The sequence below is a fragment of the Ailuropoda melanoleuca genome, unplaced genomic scaffold (assembly GCF_002007445.2).
Source record: "Ailuropoda melanoleuca isolate Jingjing unplaced genomic scaffold, ASM200744v2 unplaced-scaffold8390, whole genome shotgun sequence".
NCBI lineage: Eukaryota > Metazoa > Chordata > Mammalia > Carnivora > Ursidae > Ailuropoda > Ailuropoda melanoleuca.
In genome coordinates, this window is record NW_023253759.1 from 79,378 (window position 1) to 99,840 (window position 20,463).

Below are 20,463 nucleotides of genomic sequence, written 5' to 3' on the forward strand. Positions count from 1 at the left end.
GCAGAGGAGGGAGCCCGATGTGGGGCTTGATCCCAGAACCCTGGGATCACTCCCTGAGCCGAAGGCAGACACTTAACAACTGAGCCACCCAGGTGCCCAAGCACATGACATTTTTATACCCTGCAATCAAAATGTATAAGCAAATTGAGTTTCTGATACCTTCAACTAAGTCACATGTTCAGTTGAAAAGAATCACAAGTTTAGTAACATGGATATCATTTTATGTAGATTAGAATCTCTAAGATGTTTATAAGATATTTAAAAGGATTATTAAATATTTTCAAGAGAATTTATATTTTAGAATTATAACCAATGACAAATGGGTTAAAATTATACCTAAATCATGAACTGATTTTATGTAATTTCCTTGCACTTCAGACAGAAATCCAGTTCCATAACTCAATAACCCATATCATTAGCAAAAGTAATTGGCATGTGTTGTCCAGAAGAAAGCAGAGAAAAGGAAGGGTGCAAACCACGCCCTGCACACAAACACTAAAATATGTGTGAGCTTTGTAGCAATTTCAAGGGGCCTGGTAGATAAGAAATTGGCTGAGGTACAGAAAAAAAAAAAGTTTGAAGAAGTAATGTCTGATTATTATCTGAATTGTATGAACCCTCTACACCCATAGATTCAAGAATTCAGGAATCCAGGGGCGCCTGGGTGGCAAAGCGGTTGAGCGTCTGCCTTAGGCTCAGGGCGTGATCTGGCGTTATGGGATCGAGCCCCATATCAGGCTCCTGGGCTATGAGCCTGCTTCTTCCTCTCCCACTCCCCCTGCTTGTGTTCCCTCTCTCGCTGGCTGTCTCTATCTCTGTCAAATAAATAAATAAATAAATAAATAAATAAAAGAATTCAGGAATCCAGCTAATAAAACCCCCAAACATAAGGATCATGAAAAAAAATCTCCTTATCAACCTACAGCCTAATAAGATTGCTTAAGAGCAATGATAATGAAAAAAATCTAAAATGCAGATGGAATTGAGTTCATTGCATTACCTGTCACGTCCCTAATTCTGTTGATGGTCTCTGTTTCTTTCTGGTCTCTGTTACTCTGGGAATCTCTCTTCACTTACAGGATCCCCCTTCCTATTTCTTGCAGGCTGGCTTAGGGGGAAGATCCTTTGAGTTTCTTTCTGTCCCGGAAGCTCTTTGTCTCTTCTCCTATTCGGAATGACTCCTTGCTGGGTAAAGTATTCTTGGCTACATGTTTTTCTCATTTAGTACCCTGACTCGATCACGCCAGCCCTTTCTGGTGTTCCAGGTCTCTGTGGATAGGTATGTGGCTAGTGCAATGTGCTTACCCCTGTCAGTGAAGACCCTCTTGTCTCAAGCTGCTTTCAGGATTTTCTCTTTATGTGTGAAATTGCAAACGTCACTATTCTATGTTAGGGTGTTCCTCTCTTCTTATGGATTTGGGGAAGAGTCCTCTCTACCTCTTGGACTTGAATGCCTGTTTCCCTCCCAGATTAGGGAAGTTCTCAGCTGCGATCTACACAGATAGGTCTTATGTCCCTCTGTGTCTTCTCCCTCGGGGCCAGAAGTAATTCAAATATTGTTTCCGTTTGTGGCATCACTGATTTTTTGATGCCTCCACCCATGGTCCATTCATTGGCTTTCTCTCTTTTCCTCAGCTTCCTTCCTTTCCATCCGCTTGTCTTTGGGGTCACTGACTCTGTCTTCTGCCACATTGACTCTAGCCGTTAGAGCATCCACATCCAAGGTAGACTGCATCTCAGTTAGAACCTTTTGAATTTGGGCCTGATTGATTTCATTTCTGCACTATGAGAGTCTCCCGTGTCGTTTATACTATTTTCAAGCCCAGCTAGCAACTTTGTAATTGTCATCCTGAGTTCCAGCTCTGATATCTTACTTAAAACTGTATGCATTAGATCAGTGGCAGAGAGTGTTACCTGTGGCTCTTTCTTTTGCTGTGAATGACTCCCTCTAGTCACTTTACCCATAGAAGAATGGATGGGGGAGAGAGAGATTATGATCTCACAGGCTGGACAAAAGAGTGTGATCCACTTGGTCCTGAGTGTCTTTTGGTCTGTGTGTTAGAAGTCACTAAATCCCAAAATTCTAAAGAAAGACAAACTCATATATACAGAAATCAAATTGAATGTAGCGAAAGGAATCCAAAAATGAAGAATATATATATAAAATGTCAATGTGAAAATGAAAGTTAAGAAAGCATTGAAAAGTGAAGAGTTGCTAAAATAAAAAAACGTAGTTGGAAACGGAAAAAAGAAAAAAAAATGGAAAATTTTGAATATAGAAAGAAATGAATCATGGGAAAAAGCCTCGAGCTCTACGTGCTATTTTCCCCTAGCGCTGGGGTTTGGCCATCCACTTTGGTCTGTAAACTTGCTGTTCACTTGTTCTTTCACCTCGTTTTCAGGGGGTAGGGGCCTAGGCGCTGATTCTCAGGTGTTTTAGCCTGGACGGGGATGCGCTGCCCCTTGCCAGAGGGCCCGGTGGGTCTCAGGGTCAGCTGTTTGCTCTGTGTGCCTTGTGTTCCCAGAGGGCTTTCCCTGCCTCTTGAGAGGGCGAGAATAAAAGGGCCGCCAGCATCTGTAGGCACGGAGGTGTGATGCTGCTGTGCGCCGAGTTCCATAGACTTCTGCGGTGCTCCCCACACCAGAGCTCCTTGGGGCCAGTGGAGGGTCACAGCATTTCTGTCCTTTGCGGGGCTCCCAGATGGAGAGCTTCCAATCAAGCGGACTCCCCCCTCAGTTGACTTCATGCGAGGAGAGGGATCTCTCCCTTCTCCTCACTTGTGTCTTGAGCAGGAAGTGTAGGCACCACTCTCACAACAACTGATCTGGAGGGTTATCAAGAATTGGGGCTGGCAGGGGCAGGGGGTCACTACTGGAGGAGACCGAGGGGTGTGGCAGGGCTATGCCCAGTGCCAAAGCTGCCAGTTGAGCCTCTGTCCATCCTGCAGCTTCCATGAGCACCCGGTGTGCATTGGAAATGAGGAGGTTGTGGAATATAGGTGACATTCAGTGGGGTGGAATCCAGAGCCGATGACCAGGAAAGAATTCTTGAGACATCTTTGGTGCAAAATTGGTGGTTTATGACAGGACCTGTGGCAGAAAGAGCTGCTGCCCCGGCTTGTGAGGGGTGGCTGATGATAGAGTATGGGGTTGGGGGAAGGTAAGGAAAAAGGGAGGTTGAGAAAATACTTGCATGTGTTAAAGAAGACTCACAAGGTACAGAGGCCTTGCCATTGTCTAGGGAAGGTGGTTTTGCCCTCTGGCAAGGCACGGACATTAAGACGGTTGGGAACTTCCTGGAGGCTGCAGATTATAAGGACATTTCATTGTATCTACTTTCCCTTCAGGAAGCTAAGTTATTGATAGAAATGTTTGGTTCTTGTCAACTGCTAAGTCATTGGGAAACTGAGGGACGCTTAAGTCTTGAAGGATTGTGGTGTCTATAGGTTAACTATTTCTTTGCCCTTTAGGGCAGCCAGGAGTGCCTGAGGAATGTCACAAACTCCCCATGGTGGGGTCGAGGGTGTGGAGTGTCAATTCTGGCTTTGTCCTTAGCTAGCCTTCTCTTCCCTCCTCAGTAAAGGCCCCTCCTGTTCACAGAGGTTCCAGCAGTTCTTGCTGTTGCCACCTAGTGGACATATGGATGAACACATTCAGGTCATGTCTGTGACTCACTGACCTGAGCTGCCATGAGAAGTTGCTTCCTTCCTGCGAGGAGAGGGCCCAAAAAGGATGGACCCGGAGGAAGCAGACAAGTGTGGCCCGGCTGACGCCCCTCTGCTGGCCTGGAAGCAGGACCCGGTTGCTCTACTTAGAAGCTGAGTTCTAGAACAGGAGGGGCTGGAGTGGCTGGGGTGTGTCCCGGGACGGGGTCTGGGTGAGGGGTGTTCCAGGACCGGGGGTGCGGGGGGGTCGGTTATGCTTGCAGAGGGAGGATCCATGAGAGCGGTATGGACAGGCTCTTCCCTGCTCCACAGGTCCCGCCCAGGTAGCCTGATGGCCTCACTGCTGGCCTGCCTTCCTCATGATTTCAGGGTTCATCTCTAGCCTCCGGGGACCCTCCTTTCCCGAGCAAGGCTCCACGGAAAGAAAGAGAGTATAGATAGAGGACCCTGCAGCCAATACTCCAACAATGGGACTAAAGTGTGTTCCAGAATTTGTGCTTTTAGGAAACAGTCTGAAAGCAAAAGAGATTGACAGCACATTGTACTCTTCAGTTTAATGATGAGACTCAAAGAATTGGAAATGTCTCAATTGTTCGGCAGGGGGTGCTGCTGAGTAAATGATGTGTAGCCCCTGAAAATGCAGAAGGGGACAGGAGTAGCAGTGCCTGTCCACTGTGGGGGCCTCAGGCCGAACAAGAGCCCAGCTGTGGAACCCTCCCTGCCCCACCCTGTCCCACACACAGGCAAACCCCCTCCCCCCGCACACACTTTTTAATTACCTGATATGTTTGTAATAAAGAGGAATATTTAATGTGCAGTCTTAATATTTTTATAATATGCACATTAGAATAATTGAAACCTGGCCAATCCAGGAAAATGAAAGATTTTGAAGGTGTCTCATGGACCCAGATATGTCTGGCTCTTGGGTCACACTTACAAAAGGGAAGCCTATCCCAGATCATGAAAACATTTCATTTTGGGGCTTCACATGCACAGTATTATATCAGGAATATTGCTTTGTAGTAAAATGGGTTTTTTTGTTTCTGTTTTTGTTTTTGTTATTTAAGAGAAAAAAACCTGGAAAAAAAAATGAATCACTCATAGGTTACGTAGCTAGATACAAAAAGGCCACGCTATCTGATCCCACACACATGAGAACCCAGAAGAAGTAACTCACAGAGGTGGAGAGGGGAGCCATGGCTGCAGGGATTGGGCTGAGGGAATGAGCAGTATCTGACGAGTGGCACGGGAGTCTCTGGGAGGGAGATATTGTAGAAGGACAAGGTTGTGAAACACTCTGTGCCTAATGACACCTGGATGTACAATTTAAAAGGATCAGAGTAAAATTCCATGAAAACTCAATTTATCCTTTATTTATAGAGCAGAGTATATTAAGCTATGAAATAGGTACATGAACAACGCAAAAATTAGAAACACTGGAATGACAGGGAGGGGAAGCATTCCTTTGGAGATTCGGCAAGCCGGGACTGCTGCTCCGGGGCAGAGGCCGGTTGCTCCACTGAGAGAGGTGATTGGCAGCGCCCGTGGGCAGCCCCAATAACTGGTGCTGTAGCCTGCTTGGACTCCAGGGCTGCCAAAGTTGCAGGTGGCTCTTGTAGCTGCTGACAGGGAGTCAGAGCTCTGTGTACATCCTGTGCTGGGTTTGACATGGCAAGTGGCATCAGGGTCCCTTCAGGGACCTCCATAGCTGGTGCTGGAGCCTGGTCGGCCTCCGGGGCTGCCAAAGGTGCAGGTGGCTCTTATAGCTGCTGACAGGGAGTCAGCGCTGTGAGTGTATCCTGCCTTGGCTCTGAAATGGCAGGTGTCATCACGGGCTCTTCAGGGACCTCCATGGCTGGTGCCGGAGCCTGCTCAGGCTCCCGTGCTCTCAAAGGTGGTGGTGAATCTTCTCACACCTGACAGAGGGTCAGAGCCATGGGTATATCCTCCGCTGGCTCTGACATGTCACGTGGCCTAAGGGGATCTTCATGGACCTCCATAGCTAGGACTGGAGCGTGCTCGGGCTCCGGGGCTGCCAAGGGCGCAGGTGGCTCTTGGAGCTCCTGACAGGGAATCAGAGCTGTGAGTATGTCCTCCACTGGCTCCGATAGGGCAGGTGGCATCAGGGGCACTTCAGGGTCCTCTCAAGTTGGTGCTGGAGCCTGCTCGTGCTCTGGGGCTGCCATAGATGCCGGTGGCTCTTGCAGCTCATGACCATTCGTCAGAGCTGTGACTGTATCCTCCGCTGGCTCCGACAGGGCAGGTGGCATCAGGGGCCCCTCAGAGACCTTCTAGCTGGTTCCGGGGCCTGCTGAGGCTGCTGGCTTTCCGAAGGCACAGGTGACTCTTGCACATCTTCACGGTGGATCAGAGCTCTGACCAACAGCTGCACTGGGCCTGACACAGCAGGTGACATCCCTGCTCTTTTGAGTTGCTGAGCTCCAGCAGCAGTGATGGGATTTTCCAGCTCAGGCTCTGAAGCTGCAGCAGGCACCACTGTGGGAGCTGGGACTAGCTTTCGGCGCGGTTCCGGATCTCACTCTGGGGCTGCTGCTGTTGCTCCAGGAAGAGAAAGAAAGGTCATCATGATTGTCTTTCCATGTCCCTTCCAAATGAAGGCAACTTTGCCCACCTCTCAATATTGTCTGAGTCTAAGAACCCGTCCCTGTGTGGTCTCCCCAAACTGTAGCCCATGGGGAGAGTGATCTGAGAACACTCCTTGCTCCCAGCCACACTGCAGTCTGTGGAGGCTTGCTCTGTGTGGCTCACTGTCTCCGCTCCACAGGCCTCCATCAGTCACCCCCATTGCTCCTCACCCCCAGCCTCCAGCTCAGCGGGCTTAAGGTGTCACAGCCGATAGAGGAGGAGCCAGGCACGTTGCTCCAGGATTGAGCCTGGCATGTTGCGCCTTGCANTCCAGGTCTGAGCCTGGCACGTTGTGCTGTACGTATGCCAGTAGTGTCCTTAGGCAGGGAAATTCTGGGGGCTGGAAGAAATCTTCAGGGTAGTGGCCCAGCCAGGTGGCCAGGATGGTGGAGATGGCCCTGGGGACAGACAGGTGGGCAGAGGAGTCATAGGACAGGGCACCTCCCACATGGATAACCCAGGGAACCCCTGTGGGAACCTGGACCCATGGGTCCCTGGCTCCTGGCTGTCAGAGCCCATTCCATCTCCACGTCCACCTGTGATGTGGCAGTCCTGCCTGAGGCAGGCCTGGTCACTGAGGAGGGGCTGGCCAAAAGCCTGTGTGAGTGGGAGCCCTTGACCCCTGGTGTGACCATTTCTGTCCTCCAAGCAGAAGCTGCACGCCCTGCTCAGTCTCCCTGCCCACTTGCCGCGTGACTTCCACTGCATGTGGGCAGGGAGGGGTGGTGTGTCTGGCGTAGTCATTGCCCTCAGTGCACACTAGTGCTCTGTGACTATCCAACCATGGAGGGAACAAAGGGCCTCTGTCCCATCCCTGGCCTTCCCAGGACCCTCCCGCTACCTCCCACTTCCCCTCCCGTGCCTACGTGCTGCCTCTTTCAGTAGGTGCAAGGAGAGGGGGTCCTTCCATGGATAGTAATCTCCCACTGGGTGGGGGACGTCCAGTCCCTGAGCCCTCCCTGGCTCCCCTGAGTACCTGCTGAGCACCCAGTGTCGACGTTCCACCAGATGTATGGAAGCCATGCCCTTTGTTCTGGGTCCCAGGATTGGGGGAGAGACAGGGCTGGGAGGCGGCGGGGATGGGGAATGACACTGTGAGGGGCTGAGGCTGCCCTCCAGCCCCCTCTGCTCTCCCACAGTGCCCACACACCACCCAGGGCTCTCCATTCCCCTTTCCTCTTCTGCAGAAGAAGCCCTCAGACCTGGACCCTCTCACAGGAATTGCAGATGTGTGGGATGAGGGTTCAGCAGCCCCCAGATCACAGTCCCCTCACTGCCCTCTCGAAGAAGGAGGGGCCCTCTGCATTAGCCAAAGCTCACTCTCGTGTCCCGCTGCTCCTGGGCTCCGCCGATCTCGTTCCAGGAAGAGAGGATGCATCCGTAGCTAGAGGAGGCCGGAGGGGTGGTGGGGGGATCGCATGAAATGCCCTGTGAACCCTCCCTTTCATCCTATCTAGTGTCACTGTCTGACTGCTGACTAGAATGGAGCCCTGCGGTGCTCCAGGGTGCTATCTGCTGTGTGCGTGGGATCACATTCAGCCCCCAGGGAAGCGTCTGCAGGTCTGCACCTAGAAGGGCATCCATCCGTTATGCTCAATGAATGAAAGGGCCCCCACCAGCACGATCCCAGAGAGCTGAGTGGGCCTGGGACCCCTGCTCATCCCTGGGCATGCCTGCTGTGGTCTCACCCAGGACACAGACCTCAGATGGAATGTCAGATGTCCTTTTCCAAGGGGAAAAGAGCCCAGCTCAAGTCTGTGGTGATGGTGAGGGCTGAGGCAGAGGCTTCTTCCTGGGGAGCGGGACGAAGATCAACGAGCACGACCACAGCCCCTGAAGCGGACCTTTGCACAGGGCCAGGCACCCAGGTGTCCTTACCCTCCAGGACCCCACTGAGTCCCTGTAATTACTCTGCCCCAGTCAGAGGAGCCAACTGAGGCTCCAGGAAGTTGGGTGGCATTCCCCAGACTCCCAAGCAGGAGGTGGGTAAATGCCACTAGGCTGTGGAGGGGCAGAGTGCCCACCTTGCAGCAGCTGGTCCAGCAACTCCTGGGTGGTAGCAAAACCTCTCTATGTGGCCAGGAACGTGGAGACATAGCTAAGGTCTCCGTCTAGGAAGGCGGGCAGCAGGTGTTCTACTCGCTTCTTCAGCAGCTCCGCCCGTGGTGGCCGCACCACGCAGGTCCCATTGCTCCTCTTGGGTGAGGCCTTTCTAGCCTGAGGTGGGACAGGGGAGACATGCAGCCTTCACTGCGGTCACCAGGAGGGTTGGGGGTTGGAGCCCGGAGCAAACCCCCAGGCTCTCGGTGACTTAGGCAAAGAGGTGGGACAGGAGGGCCCACAGTAGACAAAAGGAGCAAGGTCCCTGACTGGTTCCGTGGGTTCGGGGTCCTCCTCTTGGTTTCGGCTGAGGTCATGATTCCCGCGTCCTGAGATTGAGTCCGTAGACAAGCTTCACACTTAGGGCAGGGTCTGCATGAGGATCCTGCCTCTCCCTCTGTGTCTCCAACCCCCGTCTCTGTCTCTGTCTCTGTCTCTGTCTGTCTCTCAACAAAATAACTCATGCGATAGTTTTAGGGAAAAAGGAGAATGGCAACAATAGCAGGATGTGAGGTGGGGGGTGTGTGAGTGGACGTTGGTATCTCAGGTCAGATCATTAGCTGAGTATTGACAGCCGCTCCCTGCACTAACGGCATGATCCCTGTGATTTCTGAGGATGTGTCCCAGGCTTGAGAACACAGAGACAGTTTCATGGGTGGGTGCTCAGGATTTGAGGGCACATAGTATGTTCCATGCAGTGCTGCGAGTTGGCAACAGAAGGGAATCACGTGAAAGTCCTGCCTCTGTGAAGGGCTCAGTGGCTGCGATAACTGATGGGCCTTCTGGAATGTTGTGCAGCACAAGGAGGCGCCTGCTCCAGACCCTGGAGGGGCCCCAGGGATGTGTTCCTTCAGAACCAAAAGGCAGAGCAATAGGCATAGGACCATGAGCCCCATGCCCCTTTGGGGAAAAGTCTCCCAAATTACCAGGATCTGGAGCAAGGGATGAGAGGTGGTTTAAGGTTGATTTTCTGATATTCGTACAGATATGTGGATAGGGACTGTGCATGGGGCCCAGGCCATGGCAGGGCCCTGAGGGCAGGTTTTGGGAGGAGATGGGGATCCAGGTTCACATGGGAGCAGGAGTCTAGGAGGGAACCCCAAGGAGCCCAGAGGCTGGTTTCTGGGACCTGGGTCCCTTTGTGTCGCATCGGTGCCCTGGGTGCTGGGTCTCTCCGGCACCTCCACACACCCTGAGCCAGGGATGGACTTTGTTGGCAGTAGGGCACTCTTTCCTGTCCTCAAGGAGGTGGGGCATGGGATCCCATCATTCAGCTCCTGCCCTGTCTCCTGTGTGGAGCTCTGTAAAGACAGTGCCCGGCAGCCAGGCTGGAGGCCTCAGAGGTCTGTCTGGCTGCCTTTGCTGGTCCTCAGACCCAGGGGACTCCTTTGCAGACACACCACACCCCGGGATGCATGCAGCTCCACCATGGAGAGACAAGTGACACAGCTCGAGGGCCTTGGAATCACTCTGGCCCTGGTGAGAGGCACCTCAGGAATCCTCTTTCCACCCTGCCCACCCTGGCATCGGTGTGCACATGAAGGCATCACCAGGGTATCCACTGCCCTGCAACCTCCTGCAGCCCAGGGCAGGACCTCCCGCACATACCCCTCTGTCCCTGAAACTGGGGGAGTGGGGTTGCCTAAGGATTGCTCGGAGAGGTGGCCCCGCCTGGCCTAGGTCACTTGGTATTACCTTCCGTCACCTCCTGGCAAAGGTCCTGAGGCGTTGGGGGCACAGGTTGGGCCAGTGTCTGCAGCATGTGAAAAGTCCCTCACCCCAGGGTTTCTGGAAGCCAGAGTCCCGGGAAATGGGCACGCAGCAAGAGAACATCTTTCACTATCGAATGTCTCCGGCCAAGTGAGCCTGATAGAGGACTGCGCTTGAATGTGGTTGCCTGGAGACCAGGGTTCCAAGTTCTGTTGGGGTCGGTTATTAGGGAAGTGACTTCGCTTCCTGGAATCCCCTCCGTGAGTCCACACCTGGACTGGCACCTACGCAAACAGTGCCCTGGGCTGTCGACTGCTCATCCCCTTTCTGCATGCCGTGCCACATGCGTACCCAGGGACACCAACACACCCCTCTGCACAGGCCCCAGGGAATGTCTGGGTGAAGCCAGGGCCCCAGCTTAGAAACACCCTGGGCTCTGGCGCACTCTCCATCTTCCCTGTTTTGGACCCCGGAGAAGCCATTGTGCCTGTCAGGGATGGTGTGTGTCTTGCCTGTGCGATAGGGATTATTCCAGCATGTACTTCTTGCAGAAGTTCACAGGCATAGGTGGGATACCATCTAAGAAATGGGGGGAGTGGTGTCGCATGTAGGGAATACCTGCCACCACATTTTCTTCCTTTCTCACCTTCTCTGAGTCTGTAGCTCCTCCGATCCCACCCATGGTCCCTAGTGTTGTGTGTGTGTCTGTGCACATGTGTGTGCACCAGTACTCCTCTTGTGCAGGGCCAGAAGATGACATTCCCACCTAGGGGCGGATGGGAAATAGCTTTCCCAGGTCTTAGGCTTTCTAATTTCCAAGGCAAACCCTGCGAAAGGGATGGAGCCTTGGCTTAGAGGGGCTGAGCCCACCCTTACCACTAGATGCTGCCAGTCGTGTGTCACGAGCCATCCCTCCTTTTCTCTGGGTGTCACGTGGGCAGGGGTGTTGTCAGTGGGTTTCCCTGGCCTGGGCTCCTCCTCAGACAGGTACGTGCTGGGATGCCTCCTGCGTGGGATGTCGGTGCTTCTTCTCACCCCCATCCCATCTCCAGGTCTACAGCCAGTTCCAAAACACAACCTCTTGCAGAGCTCCCAGTGAGTAGCTAGGTTCAGCCATGGGCCCAACTTTGAGGACACTCGGAGAGCTGGGTTCAGGCCTGGTTCTGCCTTCTTACCAGTCTGTGATTCTCGGCAAGCTCGGACCCTGCTGGGGACTTCTCCTTCTCTCCCCAGTGGCTCCCTGTGATCCCCTTTTCAGTGTACTCATCCTTGTGTAAACCCTCCCGTGAAGTGTAGCCTGGACTTAGTGATTCACTTGATCACACAAAAGATGGCAGCTTGACCGAAAGCCCCTTCCAAGGTTTGGTTCTAGTAGCTCACTGCCTGTCAGTGAATCACTCTGACCCCTGTCCTCACTCAGATGCCCACAGAAGGGAACATGCCCCTCTGTGGAACCATGACACAGATACATGCGTATGGCCTGGCCCTGAGGGAAAACAGAGGAGAACTCAGGCCTTCGANGGAGAACTCAGGCCTTCGATGGGGACTGAATCCTACCAACGCCACTGAGTGAGCTGAGGTTTTAAGTGAAGTAGGTCATGTTTTGCAATTAACAACAGCCCCAACCTTGTGAGAGGCTCTGGCAGGATCCCCCAGCTGAGCACTTCTTTATTCCTGGTCCCCTTAGACTGTGAGACAGTAAGGGTTCGTGGGTTAAGGCACTGAGTGTGGGGAAAATGGGGTCTCACAACAGGAGGAGCAGGGCCCTGTGACTGTCCAGCTGCCGTGGCCCTGCCCCCTGCCCCCCACCCCCTCTCTCCTCCTCAGCTTCCTCCAGCCACCCTGGCCTCCTGTCTAACCTCTATTCCAGAAAGGTCAAGTTCTGCCTCCAAAAGTGTTCTGCACCACATTGCCCTCTGCTGTGCTACGTAGACTGGGATTGGTGCAGGGCTGGCTCCTCCTTCCCCTCTGCAGGAAATCTCACTGTGGCCTCAGCACTGCTTTTCAGACCCCCTCACCTGTCCGGCAATCAGGACCCAGTTGTCGCACTTTGCTCTTTTTCTATGGAACAATTGCTCTTTCCATTCACTTTTTTTTTTTTAAAGATTTTATTTATTTGACAGAGATAGAGACAGCCAGTGAGAGAGGGAACACAAGCAGGGGGAGTGGGAGAGGAAGAAGCAGGCTCATAGCGGAGGAGCCTGATGTGAGGCTCGATCCCATAACGCCGGGATCACGCCCTGAGCCGAAGGCAGATGCTTAACCGCTGTGCCACCCAGCCACCCCTCCATTCACGTTTTTGTTTCATGTTTTGTCCATCTTCCCCTCTAGACCCTGAGTTCCTTGAGGGAGGACCAGGTTGGCTTAGCAGCACTGGCACTGAGTCCTCAGGGCCCAGTGGCTGAATGAACAAGTGAGAGCATCCATCCCACCACTGACCAGCTCAATTGTTAGAGCCTAAGTGACTTTGGTCATTTGTATGTACTTTTATTTTCTTTTGTTTTGTTTTTCAAGAAAACTCTGTTCCCGTTGTGGGACTCAAACTCATGATCCCGAGATCAACAGCCATATACGCGACTGACTGTGCCAGCCAGGTGCCCCTCTGGTCATTTTTTGTTGTTGTTGTTATGTTTGAAATTTTTTATTATAAAAAGGAAAAATAAGGAAGAAAGCACATTGGGTTATTTTTACAAAGTCATTTTAAATTAGCAAAACAAAGCAAAACTTCCTTCTCCAGACTCTCTTGTAACTAGATGGAGCCAAGTGAGAAATTCTTTTTTTTTCTTTTTATAATAATATTTTTTATTATATTATCACCTTTCAGTGCATCCCTGGTTTTTGATGTAAAGTTCGATGATTCATTAGTTGCATGTAACACCCAGTGCACCATGCAATACGTGCCCTCCTTACTACCCATCACCAGTCTATCGCAGTCCCCCACCCCCCTCCCCTCTGAAGCCCTCAGTTTGTTTTTCAGAGGCCATAGTCTCTCATGTTTCATTCCCCCTTCTGATTACCCCCCTTTCTTTATCCCGTTCTTCTCCTAACGGTCTTCCTACTTCTTATGTTCCATAGATGAGTGAAACCCTATGATAATTGTCTTTCTCTGCTTGACTTATTTCACTTAGCATTATCTCTTCCAGTGCCGTCCATTTTTAAATAATAATATTTTTTGTTATATTATGTTACTCACCATAGAGTACATCCCTAGTTTTTTATATAAAGTTCAATGATCCATTACTTGCGTATCATACTCAGTGCACCTTGCAATACGTGCCTTCCTTAATACCCATCACCAGCCTATCCCATTCCCCCACCCCTCTCCCCTCTGAAACCCTCAGTTTGTTTCCCAGTGTCTGTAGTCTCTCATGGTTCATTCCGCCTTCTGTTTACCCGCCTTTCTTCTTCCAATTCTTCTTCTACCAATCTTCCTACATCTTATATTCTATAAATGACTGAAACCAGAGGATAATTGTCTTTCTCTGCTTGAAAAATTTCACTTAAGAAGATGTGGTCCATATATACACTGGAATATTACTCAGCCATCAGAAGGAACGATTACCCAACATTTGAAGCAACATGGTCGGGACTGGAGGAGATTATGCTAAATGAAAGCAATCTCTTGATTCTTTCCCTGACATGTCTTCAGGTTGTAGATGCTCTTCCAATTTTCATTGGGAGAACGCTGTTCCGGGAGACCAGAGTCTAGACCTGGATCAGTCACACACTTTCTGTGTGACCATTAACAAGTTGTATATCTTTCTGCAGCATCTGCTTTCTCTCCTGCAAAATGAATGGACAAAGCAGGTACTATGGGTTCTTCTAGCTCCAAATTTCTGAGATGATAAGAATTTATTATCTTGAATCTCCTCCCTAATTAGACCTCAGATGACAGACCATTTCAGCTGGAAATGAAGAGAGTAAGTGAGTTGTATGGACGAACTACCCTTCCAGGGCCCTGGTGAAGTATTCAACTGTGACGTAGATTAAAAATTCTCTGTGCACACTGTGTTTTCTCTTGCTAAGGAAGGGAGCTGTGCACAAAGGAATAGGGTTGTAGGGTATTAATTTGCTTCTGCTCTGCTGGGTGAAATGGCACTCAAGAGGTTAGGTGTTTGTCTTTCAAACATGCACAAAGTTCAGGGAAGGAAGAAGCCTAGAGCTTGGTTACTATGGGAAATTTACAGGTCCTTAGGGACCACTTCTTAAGATGACCCAGAGGAGAATTCAACTTTTTAATGGTCCTCTTGCTCATGCCAATATCACATAATGACCAGAGGTTGTCTCTAGAGAGCCGTGATAACTCTTGTCTCACTGATTATTGCTAAATGTTTCCCTGTGGTAAGGATAAGTAGTTAACAAAGGCATGTCGGATATTCCAGTGAACCTTCTGAAAACTGTTGTGGTTACAAAGTGATTAACTTATGTAAATGAATCAATGTGGCCAATGAACCAAGCTATGCACACAGATTGTATCCAGGAGGCGGAGAATCCCGAAGCTTAGTCACACTCAGGAGAGCAATGTGTAGTATTTAAAGGTGAATTCCAGAAGAAAAATGAAAACAAGAACCCTGAGAATTATGTCTTTGATTCAAAAAGGCTCAACATGAAATGATAGACAGTTGAAAGATGGTTCTAGAATTTGTACATGTTGCTTTCGCATAGATTCCTGGAGCAAAAGTAAAAAATCCTTGCGTTTACAGGAAGCTGGTCAGCTCAAGAGGCTGTCCTCAAGCTTCCACTGTGTACCTGGTACCCATCCTATCTGCAGTCAGCAAATGTCACCAACCCCTTTCTTGTGCCAGTTGTTATGTCCCAGGGGAAGATGGATTTTACTCTGCTCTGTAGAATAATAGATCGGAGGGGTGAGTGAGTTAGCCTGAGATTTTAAATCCATGTGACTGTTGGAAACAATTATAGAGGGGAAAGTCAGAAAGAGAGATTTTGTGTGAAAAGGATAAGTTAGATTTGGCTTGTTGCATCATAATCGTATGTCTTGAGTGTAGAGCATCAAATTTTTTCCGTTAAGAAGTCATTAGTTTCCTTCTTAACCCTAACTCACTAGGAATATCAACATCAGGGTCATTGTGGCACTTTTATATGAATTACAATTAGTTATGATGTGGCTGCAATTACTGATTTTTGGGAAATAATGTTGCTTTACTACCATTAGGTGAAAAATCGGAACGGAGATCCCCATCGGTAGGTGTGTGATGTGAATAGTTCTCCTGGGGTTGGGCAGTGCAGAGCCCTGTCAGAGGAGAGAGTGATTGAAAAAGAAATGGCTTACCTACCTCCCCAGAGTTTTATCTTTGAAATGACTACCAGAGATATAGGTACTGCTAAGAGATCAAGGCAAGAGAGAAGGTCTGGAAATGGGACCTTATGAGATATGCCCATGCAAAGAGAGAAAGTCGGGGAAGGAGAATAAAGAGGAAGAGGCTGTGAAGTTTGAGGAGAATTAGTTTTGGGCAGTATCATGAGTGTCCTCGGGATTCATAATCATTCATATGGAAAGCATTACCTTCTGTTTTGCTTTTAGAAGAGTTTGCATGGGATTAGAATTGATTCTTTAAGTGTTTAGTATAATGCACTGTGAAGGCATGTGGATCTGCGTGTTTCTTTCTGGGATATACTTTAAAAATATATTAGTAGTAGTATTTTTTTAGGAGGCTTGTTTTATTTTACGAAGTCCACACAAAGGAACAAAGTCAATACAGAGGGACAACCAACAAAAGGTAGCAGGAAAGAGACCCAGTTAAGAGCAGCTTCCCGAGTCCAGCAGTTCTTTCAGTCATGGTTAACATTGGGCCCAGTGTGGGGGTCCATCTGTCCAGTCTGTCTGTCCATCCTAGATGCATCTAACACAGAAAACCTGCAGATGTCATCAAGTAGGTCCATCTGAACGTTAACAGGCAGGCAAAAGGGAATCATGCCATGGCTGAGAACAAACAACAAAAACAGAACTACATTGTTTCTTTTCCCCAAATGAAATCAATAGGGAAGGTCCTGTGTGATTCCAAAATCTCCAGGGTAGAAATGGAGTGATCTGAAATATCAAAGACCCCGTTATTTTGTAAAGACAGTACACCTCAAAATATTCTAATTGCACGTGTGAACCACAAACTACTGTATCAGCTACCCGTGCCAGCCCCAAGGGTCCTGGGAAGGTGGTGGGGACTGTCCCTGGCTGTCCCAGCATCTTGCTGTGGAGTGACAACCTGAGCTGGGGATGGGGAGACACTGCCGAACGAGGTTCTGTTGTCTGAGGTTTTGTTCAGGTGCGACTTCTGTCTTTTAGGAGTTTTGAGGCCACCTCAGTTGTGTGTTTTCAGTGCTGAGGGGAAGTCCTACGGCAGGACCCTCTACCCACCGAGACCACGTGCTCCGAGTGTCGGTGGGAGATGGTGTCTCCTTTTGGCACCACGGAGTTGAATATTAAAGTAAGAAAAGCTGTCCCAGTCACTGGTTTTGGACACTTTTCTCCCTGCCAGCTGCCGCATGCAGGGTGATGATGATGTTGTCGCCGCCGTCTTCCTTCTGGACTTGCTTCAGCTCCTGCTGTTCCGTCTTGTCGCCATTCTGGTGCTTTGTGGGCAGGGAGGTCAACACCGATGCACGCGTTGCCATCGTGTCCAGAGGACTCGCCACATCGTTCACCTGGTTACGGCCAGTGGCAGGGATTGGCATCAGGCGAGTCCCGTTTCGGGGGACCGTTTTTGTTGGTTGCTGGTGCTGACCTAGAGGTGCCTGCTGCGCTGTGGTGACCGTGTGGACAGGGGTGGTCTGTGGCTCCTGAATGATCCAGCCAGCAGCGCCTGCTGTGGCATGGGTAATGGCAGGAATAGGTTCCACGTTCATTTTTACTTCTTTGTGATCTCCATTGTCTGGTGGCTCTGCCTTAGGAGGGGCCGGCACGGTCGCCTGTGTGACCAGAGCCTGGATGGTGACAGTGTGCGTGCATCCCGGGGCCAGGCCTGCCATGCTGGTGACAGACACTGCGGGGATCTGGTGGGTGGCGTGCGCCATCTGCAGTACAGGCTGCTGGGAGGTCAAAGTGGTCATGGGAGCAGCGACCGTGTAGGTGATGGGATTGATTGATCGTCGGTGGCAGCTGCCACTGCCTGGCCATTAAAATGGGCTGACGAGACAGAGGGGAGCCTGGTGCACCCTGGGCAAACCATGCCTCCTGGATGATGGCCAGTTTGGGCTGTGAGGCACTGGGCTCAGGCTCCAGGGGGGCTGGTAAAACTTCCCTTGACAGGCTCTTGGGGGTCTGGGCACCACTGGCGAGTGCAGACAGCACTCCAGCGTGATCGGGAGAGGCTGGGCCACTTCTGGAAAAGAGGGGCCCGGATGGTTTCTAAAGCAAGTCATGCCCATGGACTGTCTTTTCCTAAAAGCCTGCTCTATGAATTTGCTTTCAGAGGCAGGATCTGTCCTCGGAATGAGCCCTTTTGCCTGGTTCTTCCTGGGAACGTGGTACTATGATGAAATAAGGATTCAGAGAGAGATTGTAGCGAATTGGATTCGGCCAGCTCTTGTCCACTGTCTTGTAGTATGGATAATTTTTAGTGATGTGAGTATAAATACCATTTAGGGTAAGTTGCTTCTCAGGAGCCATCGTAGTTTTCTGTCCTATGATTTCTGCGTAGGAATAAGGTGGCTTTGAATCCTTCTTGGGACTGTCTCCACCAGAAGCTTCCTTTTCATTTTCTGGCTGCCAGTAGTTGGCCATTCACTTGAGGTCAGCTGGTATCACCCTGCTCCCCGGGGGCTGGATGGGCAGGAGTTGGCAGCACTGGGTGGCCATGGCCACCAAGGAAGGGGGCCATGACATTTGGAATGTGGATGTTCAGGGCCGAGATGAGGGCCTGCACAGGCTTCACCCGGGACCCGGAAGCCTCCTATTTCTCCGTCTTCTCACTAGACGGGGCAGTGAACGGGATCCTGAGATTTGTGCTCGGGAACCTGGAGGTGCCCCCGCAGAGCCGTTGTCTGGTGGTGTCCTGCGCCTCTGGAACACAGCGTCCACCAACTGGGCAAACATACATTCTCACCAGGGCAGCGCAGGTAGAAGTCCCTGCTGGCGTTGGGACTGGGCTGGCCTGGAAGCCTCTGGGGTGCCCAGCCATGGCCACCTCCACCGCTGCCTCTGCCGAGCGTGAGTGGGGGGAGGAAGGGCATGAAGTTCTTGAGGTGCCCCGCGAGATGAAGCTCAAGGGCAGGTGCTCACATCAACCGAGGCCTGCAAGGACTTGCGCCGGCTGGTCAACCAGCGTGTCTTCCTCAGGTACTCCAACATCTCCCGGCCCTCCAGGCCCGCCGTGGCCCACCCGCCCCATGGGGAATCGCCACCTGCGCCCGGGTCGCCCCCTGGCGCCACTGCCTGTGGGAGGCCGGCCTAGTGCCCGGGGCCCATGTGAGCCAGGCCATCCCCGCCACCGTGGTCACCACCGCAGCCATGGTGCTGAGGGTCAGGTGAGGCCGCTGGCCAGGGAGCTCCAGGCCTGGGTCATACTCTTTTTATTGCTCACTTGATCTTTTCGCATGGTACAGGTCTGCTCAGATTATCTGTTTCTACTTGAGTCAGGTTTCATAGTTTGTGTCTTCTTAGAAACATGTCCAATTCCTATCAGTGACCTATTTTGCTGGCTGTTCATAGCATTCCCTTACAATCCTTTTTATTTTTGTAAGGTGGGTAGTAATCCTCCCATTCCAAAATGTCATCATTTTAATGTTCTCTCTCTCCCTTCTGGGTCAGTCTAGTGAAAGGTTTGTCATTTTTGTTGATTTTTACAAAGAACCAACTTTTGGTTTTGTTTGCTCATCTCTCTTGTTTTATACTATTTCATTTATGTTTACTCTGTTATTTCCTTCCTTACGCTTGTTTTCTCCCCCTCATGCTTCTTTTAACTTTAGTTTGTTCTTTTTATGTTTTTAAGATTTTTTATTTATTTCTTTGACAGAGATAGACAGCCAGCGAGAGAGGGATCACAAGCAGGGGGAGTGGGAGAGGAAGAAGCAAGCTCCCAGTGGGGGAGCCCGATGTGGGACTCCATCCAGATCGCCGGGATCATGCCCTAGCCGAGGACAGACGCCTAATGACTGCGCTACCCAGGCGGCCCTACTTTGCTCTTTTTACTTTACTCTTCCTATACTGGAAAGTTAGGTTCTTGACTGGAGATTTTTCTTTTAATACATGTGTGACTATATAAACACATCTGTAACTATAAACACTCTAATTGTTTGCTTACAGATAGAAATTGGATGAGATGTACATAGACCATTTCATAGAGTCTCTTGAGTGTATTCCAAGGCATTCTGGCTGGCTACTACCCATGGAATCAACAACATCTCCCTCTTCCTCCTTTCTTTTTCCTACCCCTCCATATCTGAATTCCTTTTTCTCCATTCATAAGTGCGAGACTGTTTTTCATGTTTTGGAGCGTGTAGCATCTCTCATGGCTATAGTCTGCCGTATGTTTACTCTCCTGCAATGATGGAACTCCGCCAGGGCCTGGGACATTTGCTGCCTCCATATCCTTTTCTCCTCAATACATCATACCTCACGGTCTTTTCATCTTCACTGCACAGGTGGATACATGTTGTATCATGTATCGCTATCTCATTCCTTTTTATTACTGAACAATATTCCGCTTTATGGACATACCACTTGGGTTTAACCATTTGTCAATGGATAGACATGTTGGTTTTTTTCCACTTTTTGGATCGTATGAATTATGCTGCCATGAATATGTACAAATTTTTGTGTGGACATATACTTTCCTTTTTCTTTGAGAGAGAGAGTATGAGTACAGGGGTGGGGGGAGAGGCTGAGAGAGAGGGTAAAGAAGAATCTTTTTTTATTTTTATTTTTAAAATCTATGTTATTTATTTTATAAATTAATTTATATTATATTTACAGTTTATCAATTAATGAACATATAGTGTAATATTAGTTTCAGATGTAGAGTTTAGTGATTCATCAGTTGCATACAACACCCAGTGCTCATTCCATCAAGTACCCTCCTTAGTGCCCATCGCCAGTTACCCCATCCGCCCACCAACCTCCCCTCGTGCAATGTTTGGTTTGCTTCCTATAGTTAAAAGTTTCTTTGATTTGTCTCCCTTTCTGATTTCATGTTATTTTATTTTTCCTCTCCTTCCTCTATGATCTTCTGTTTTGTTTCTTAAATTCCACATATGAGTGACATCATAGAATTGTCTTTCTGTGATTGACTCATTTCACTTAGCCTAATAACCTCTGGTTCCATCCACGTTATTGCAAATGGTGAAACTTCGTTTTCTTTCGTGATTGAGTAACATTCCATTGCATATC

General features: G+C 50.0%; 1 pseudogene; it reads right to left on the minus strand.

Moving 5' to 3' along the window:
- Positions 1-16,583: 16,583 nt before the first annotated feature.
- Positions 16,584-18,673, minus strand: LOC117800845 (annotated as a pseudogene).
- Between the last annotated feature and the right edge of the window lie 1,790 nt (positions 18,674-20,463).